The sequence below is a fragment of the Apis dorsata genome, unplaced genomic scaffold (genome assembly GCF_000469605.1).
Source record: "Apis dorsata unplaced genomic scaffold, Apis dorsata 1.3 scaffold_289, whole genome shotgun sequence".
Classification (NCBI taxonomy): domain Eukaryota; kingdom Metazoa; phylum Arthropoda; class Insecta; order Hymenoptera; family Apidae; genus Apis; species Apis dorsata.
The window spans coordinates 78,029-85,151 of record NW_006263564.1 but is presented as its reverse complement, the minus strand read 5'-3'; the positions used below and the strand labels follow the sequence as shown (position 1 = coordinate 85,151).

The following is a 7,123-nucleotide window of genomic DNA, read 5'->3' as shown; positions in this document are numbered from 1 at the left end:
ATAAAATATAATATATTAATATAATATACTTTTATCGTTAATTAAAAAAAAAAAAAAAAATACTTGTCACATCACATCCAACTATATATCTCTCTTCCTCGAATATAAATACAGTTGAGTCATCGTTGCGATATTATTCTTTCGCGAGAAAACTCAGTAGAGGGGAGGAAGGGGGAGGCGATCGAAATTGCGCGCAAGTGTTCTTCATTGAGAAAGAGAGTCAAAAAAATTCTCCAAGAAAATCTTCCCGATCGAGCTGCAGCGGCTCCAAAGGGTTCCATCGAGTTCGAGCTACCACGGGGACCCCGGCTACACCATGGAACACCATGGAAACGACGGTGGGCAGGTCCCATGCTGCGCTAGGAAGCATATATCCTCCGCTATCTAAATAATTATCGCGGCCATTACCATCACGTGGCGTTGTCCGTTGTGGAACCAACGACGCGACGTTGCGCCCCACAATATTATGTATAGTCCTTGCACTCTCCTCCCGCGTGAACGACGCAAGTGTGCGTCGTGGAACGCGGGCTACCGAACGGTATGCTGGATGATCCATAGCTCACACGGTCAGAATAGGAGGAATAGAGGAGTTGGGATGCATTTTATTTGAAGAATTTTATTCACGTTTTTATTGAATTATATTGCACGATTTTTCTTATAATTATTAATTGTACACTTATAATATTTGTTATAAGTGAGTAAATAATCTTGGTGTATATATATATATATATATGTAGAATTTGAATAAGAATGCTTTAGTTTATGATGAAGATCTTTTGATACAGGATATTGATACAATTATCTATAATTCAGTGTTGATTTATGAAGATAGGTTAGAGAAATTATGCATAGGTCCTATATGATGTTATAAGAAAAAAGAGAAAATAATGAACTTATAATCCTTATAAATAACTTTATAATCTAACTTAAGTATTATTTCATATTATAATAGCAAAGAATGTGGATTGAATTTTATACACACACAGTCTTATTTATATTTTATGTAGATAGATTCCATTAATATGAAAAGAATACTAACAAATTTAAAATTTCTCCAAGACAAAATGTGATTGTCTCTTGTCACTTAACCTACAATTCTATTTTATATTCACAAATAGTCTTTTATCAACAACACCAAAAAATATCATAACAACACAAAATAGAATTCCATACAAATATCACAATCCTATTTCTGTTTTATATCCATAGATAGTCATCAATAAAAAAAAGAATACTATTACTATAAATCTGAACTCTAGTGATCAAACAAGAAACTAATAATAGATTCTCCAAATCAAACTCATTTTCTCTTAACCTAATCTAATCTCCTTATCCTATATCATAATATCACAAAATATTCTATACACAATTCTATTTCTATTTTATATCCACAAACAGTCTTTTATCAACAAAAACCAAAAAATATCACAACATAAAATATAAAATTCCATACAAATATCACAATCCTATTAAATCTGAACTCTGGTGAACTAACTAATAGATCCTCCAAGTAAAACTCATTGTCTCTTAACCAAACCTCCTTACACATCATAAAAAACAACACAGAATTCTATACACGTAAATATCACAATCCCATTTCTATTATTCGTATCCACAGATAAATCTTTCATCAATAACACCAAAAAAGAAAAGGAACATTACTGTTATTAAATGTAAAACTACTCTGGTGGTCGAACAAGGAACTAATAATAGAGCCAAGGTCATTGTCTCTCCTCGAAACGACAACCAAACGAGCAACGAACCAGGACGAGAACGAATCGTCCGTTTCAATCCCATCGGGCGGCTCGACTTCCAACCGCGCCAAAGAGACGAATCTCTTCTCCTTAGCTCTCGCGCGCGCGCCTTATTGATCGCGCCACTTACGCCGACATGTGTCGCGATACTTATCGTAACTCGTGTACGCATACCGTGCTCGCCCAACGTCTCGACTACCGGCTCACCCTGAATCAACCACCCGGTACGCCAGGCCCCATCTTGCCCCCCCCCCCCCTCCCCCACCCAAAGATTTCGAGAGATTTCTCTCTTCCGGTATACGAGTATAGTAGCGACACCTTCTCGTTTGACGTATGAACAACAGAGTAAGGAAGGACCTCTTTGCAATCTCGTTGCTTTTTTGGATTCGAAAAATTTTTCGTTGCTCGAATCAAATTTTTATTGTTCGAGATCCCGATTGGCAAGAAGATCCTGAATTGGATTTTTCCATCCGCCAATTTCCTTGGATTCTAACCTAACTTTATCGTGATCGACGTAGATTGAATTGTTACCGACCTAATCGTGACTGACGTAGCTTGATGATAATAATTCGAACCTACACGTATTCTAACTTTGCTAATCGAATTTTTCCAAAAAAAAAAAAAAAAAAAAAAAGGAGAAAAGAGAAATTTCATCGAGTACTAATTCCATCTCGTCCAAAACGTTTCTGCGTCTACCAGTTTTTTTTCATCCATAATCTTTTAGACTTTGGCGAGTTTTCAGAGAACAGGGGAAGAGAGATAGAGAGAGCCTCTCCTCTATTGTAATGCCACGCTTCTCGCTCGGGGCGCTCTGTTACCTAGCTAGGCGGCGAACGGAAGCAAAACAAAAGACGCCGAAATGCGTTCATTATTTCGAGCTAATTGGCGGTGCCTTTACCCTCGAGCCGGAGGGAGGGAGGGGGAGGGGGGCATCCAGAAGCGCACCCGACCTCCTCCCCCTCTCCTCGTATACTTTCAGAAGCGACGTTCTCCTCTTTTACGCGCTCGCCGCAGGCCTCTCCCCCTCTTCCTCCCCCCTTAGCCTTTGAATTAAATATTCCTTCTTCTCCGTGAACAGGAATTTTCTATACATCCCCTAATGTTGTATTCGTGTATATATCCACGGGGAACGCGAGTTTACGGCCTTTACTACGGAGTATCGTCTTTCGAGGAGGGAGGGGGAGGGGGGCATCCAGAAGCGCACCCGACCTCCTCCCCCTCTCCTCGTATACTTTCAGAAGCGACGTTCTCCTCTTTTACGCGCTCGCCGCAGGCCTCTCCCCCTCTTCCTCCCCCCTTAACCTTTGAATTAAATATTCCTTCTTCTCCGTGAACAGGAATTTTCTATACATCCCCTAATGTTGTATTCGTGTATATATCCACGGGGAACTCGAGTTTACGGCCTTTACTACGGAGTATCGTCTTTCGAGGAGGGAGGGGAAGGGGTAAATTCTCTTTGGCGAATCGTTTGTCTTTAATTTTTTTTTTTTCTTCTTTTTTGTTCCAATATTTCGATATGGAACGACGATTTTTTTGGAAAATTTTAATTTTTCCAATTTTTCGAAATTATTATAAATTAACTCAATTTTCGCTTGAGATGTGAAAGAAGATAGGAAAGGATAAATTCTACGAGTGGTTCGATACACGAGATATGTTCAAACCGGGTCAGCCATGTTGGGTGTTCAAAGTTTGGAAACACGTGTCGGGATAATGGGAGCGGGTAATACCGTTGGAACTAATTATCACCGCGAGAATGTGGTTTTTTATAAACCGTGTACTGCGGTTGGTGGAGTTAACACATATATTTATATATAGGAAAAAAAATCGAGATTTATTTATTAAGCAATTTAAATAATTAACACAAGATTTAATTATTTAAAGTAATTTGAATTAAATTGCTGTTTCAGAATCGATTTTATAAAAGTATAATTATACATATAATTAGATACATTTTTCTTTAAATAAAAGAATTTAAAAAATTAGATAGTTTCGAAAAATCCATTAAAAATAAATGAAATTACATTGATCGATGGATATATATTATTGCTCGAGCAAAGGATAAAAATTTTAATTTCATCGGAAGCATTTATAAATTTTCAAAACAATTGCAAAATCAGCGTACATTATTTTTTTACATATTTTATATAATACGAACAGAATTAGAAGATCTATTGTAAAATTAATAAGAGAAATCAGAGAAGATGGGGGGATATAAAAGAGAGAGAAAAAAGAATTTAATTTCAAACTTTTTGGTGATTTATGTTAAACGGGTTGAGAGAAGGAATTAACGCGACGATAACGATCTAACGCCCGGATCTGTGGCGCAATCGATCTGTCCGACGATAAACTCGTCGCCTAGACGCGGATTTCGGTTGGATCGCGTTTGCATAATTAAAGCAAACGAGCATATTATTCCAAAGGTTTCGTAGAATCCCCCTTATCGATTTTCCCGATCGCGCTGCCGTCCTCCAAAGATCCACCGCATGCCACCGTCCAAATTGGGTGACGATAGACCCGAAGAACCGAAGGGAAGCAACAAATCACCGAGCTAATCGTCCTATCCACGATTCGTTCAGTGTATACGACAAACTTGTGGTTACAGATTTTGATTTTTCGTGAAAATGTGGAAATTTATAAATTTTCCGTGATAACAATTTTTGAAAATGAAAACCTTTCTCGATAACGGATAAATAAACGTTTAGAAGTTTTTATTGATTATATTAATTGGAGGATTAATATCATGAATAGTTGTCTCTTTTTCCATATTTGATAAAATATAAAATTAATATTTCAATACCTGTGTTTCATAAATTGCACTTAAGTAAATGTTTTTGTATTTAACAGAATACAAAATTGAATTCCATAAGTGTATAATTTATACTTGACTTAACCTAAATGTTTCTATATGTCTTTGTTTGATATTCTAATTTGCACTTCTATAAGTATATACTTTGCACTTATCCAGTATAATAAATGTTTCTATTTGATACTTGGATTTTTGTTCTAGTTTGCATTTATCCAATCTAAAATTACAACAAATGTTTCCACATTCAGCAAAATACAAAATTGGAGATTCTTCTTTAAATGCACACTTTGCATTTACCCAATATAATAATGGTGTTTCTATATTCATTAATTCAAGTCTGGGTACTTTTTTTCTAATGGCATAATAAATTTTTCTACATTCATTAATCAAGCTTGTATACTTTTATTTTAGTTTGCATTTATCCAATTTAAAGTTACAACAAATGTTTCCATTCAGAAAAATATAAAATTGATATTCTTCTTCCACAAATTTGCACACTTTGCACTTATTCAATGGTATAATAAATGTTTCTATATTCATTAATCAAGTTTGGGTACTTCTGTTCTAGTTTATCCAATCTGAAGTTACAATAAATGTTTCCATTCAGCAAAATACAAATTAGAGATTCTTCTATAAATGTATACTTTGTATTTATCCAATGGTATAGTAAATGTCAATTTCATTTATTAATGAAGCTTCTTTTTCTGTATTTCTGTTTTATAAATGCACATTCTTCTATAAATGCACTTTTTAAAATAAAATACAAAGCAAATCAAATTACATTAGAATTAATACATTCATAAACCAAATTTGGATACTACCCTCTATTTCAACAAAATACAAAATTAAGATTCTTCTTCCACAAGTTTGCACACTTTGCACTTATCCAATATAATAAATGTTTCTACATTCATTAATTAAGTACTTGAGTACTTCTTTCTGTTCTAATTTACATTTATCCAATCTAAAGTTATAACAAATGTTTCCATATTCAGCAAAATACAAAATTCTTCTATAAATGCACACTTCCAATGATATAATAAATGTTTCTACATTAATTATTAATCAAGCTTGGATACTTCTGTTCTAATTTACATTTATCCAATCTAAAGTTACAACAAATGTTTCCACATTCAGCAAAGTGCAAAATGAATGGAATTACATTATTTATTAATACATTCATGAATCAAGTTTGAATATTACAATTCATATTCATTCTTAGTTCGTGCTTATTTGAAATAAATATTCCCACACGAGGAGATTGAATTTTCCACGCGGAATTGGAATTTTTCCGCAAAATTTCCCACCGATTGTTCCACACAACTCGACCTGATCCAACGTTACCGACTTCCACCTTCCTCCTCCTTCCTTCCTTCCCCCTTGGTGGACAGGGTTCGGGGTGGATTAACCCGATTCAACGTGTGTAGCAGGGCATTACCTCGTGCAGCGGTGTTGCGCTCTCGAATCCTGGCCCCGAGTCCCCCTCCCCTCCCCGATTTTCGCATAAATCAGCCGTGTCCCCCGACGTGTGGGGCCCCCCTCTCTCCCTCGCTCGCTCTCTCTCTCTCTCTCCTTCCCTCCCCTTGGTCCACCTCGACGTTCCACCCACGGGCCTCGGAACGGATCGAGAGGGAAGACGGCGAAACGAAGAGGAGAGGAGCGCTATTTTATTGCCGGCTTAATAAATGGAGGCTCCTTTATTTGCTCTCGAGCCAGCATCCGCTCGCAGTTTGCCAACCTGTTTGCTAACAACAAATTAATCGGGTGACGTATCCCGGAGAGCGCGTATATATACACCGCTATATTTATACGCGCTCTCCGCTTCTTACGTCCATCTTTCTCTTTCTCTCTTTCTTCTTCTTTCTTATTCTATATATATACAGTCGAATTATTGTGAATTGTTCGAAACACGGATGAAAGAGTGCGAACATATTTATTCTTCTTCTTCTTAAAGTTTCGATAATATTGAAAAGCGAGGTTAGGTTTTATTAAATTTTTATATTAAATTTTTATATAATATTATATTAAATTTTCGAATTATTGCTATAAGTAATATTTCTTAATGACACCATTCTCATGTGAATGTAATTAATTCTTTCGTTTCTTTTTTCATTTTTCTGTTAATCGAGCTCGTCGTCTTGTAGCAATATTCAAGCAACAAAGTGTTTATAGAGGATGACTTTCGAATCACAGTAAAGGAAGAAGAAGAAAAAGGGTATAAGAACTCACTGTTGCAAATTTCACTGCTCGTAACAATCTGATGGATCGTCGTCGTACTTTTACGTCGTCCTCGTCCCACTCATCCTACGCGAGACTGACGGATACCAAGCTCCAGTCCCCCTCCCCTCCCTTTCCTCCCCTTCCCCTGGCCAGGTATGCGTTACCCGCGGTGCTGCCACGACTCGATGCTCGATTGCTCTATGCATTGGCCAATCTGTAATTCATAACGCGGACGATCGAGGTTTTTTATTATATATAATAAAACTGGTGTGGATGAGAAGGAGGGATGGGAGGGGAGGGGAGAGGAAGAGCGTCCTGTAGGGATAAAACCTGACCTGGCCAA

The 7,123-nt window shown here is 36.8% G+C and overlaps 1 protein-coding gene and 1 long non-coding RNA gene across 2 annotated transcripts in view; one reads left to right on the top strand and one right to left on the bottom strand.

Annotated features, from left to right (window-relative positions):
• LOC102676145 (ankyrin repeat domain-containing protein SOWAHB-like) overlaps positions 1-7,123 on the top strand; it is a gene marked incomplete at its 5' end in the record, with an annotated part of 139,656 nt that overhangs the window by 56,177 nt on the left and 76,356 nt on the right. The gene's annotated exons all lie outside the window — the stretch shown is intronic.
• On the bottom strand, positions 5,591-7,055 carry LOC116185795. Its single transcript, XR_004150709.1, has 2 exons — positions 6,790-7,055; positions 5,591-6,305 (listed from the first exon to the last, which is right to left on the bottom strand). It is a non-coding gene; the product is annotated as an uncharacterized LOC116185795 (long non-coding RNA).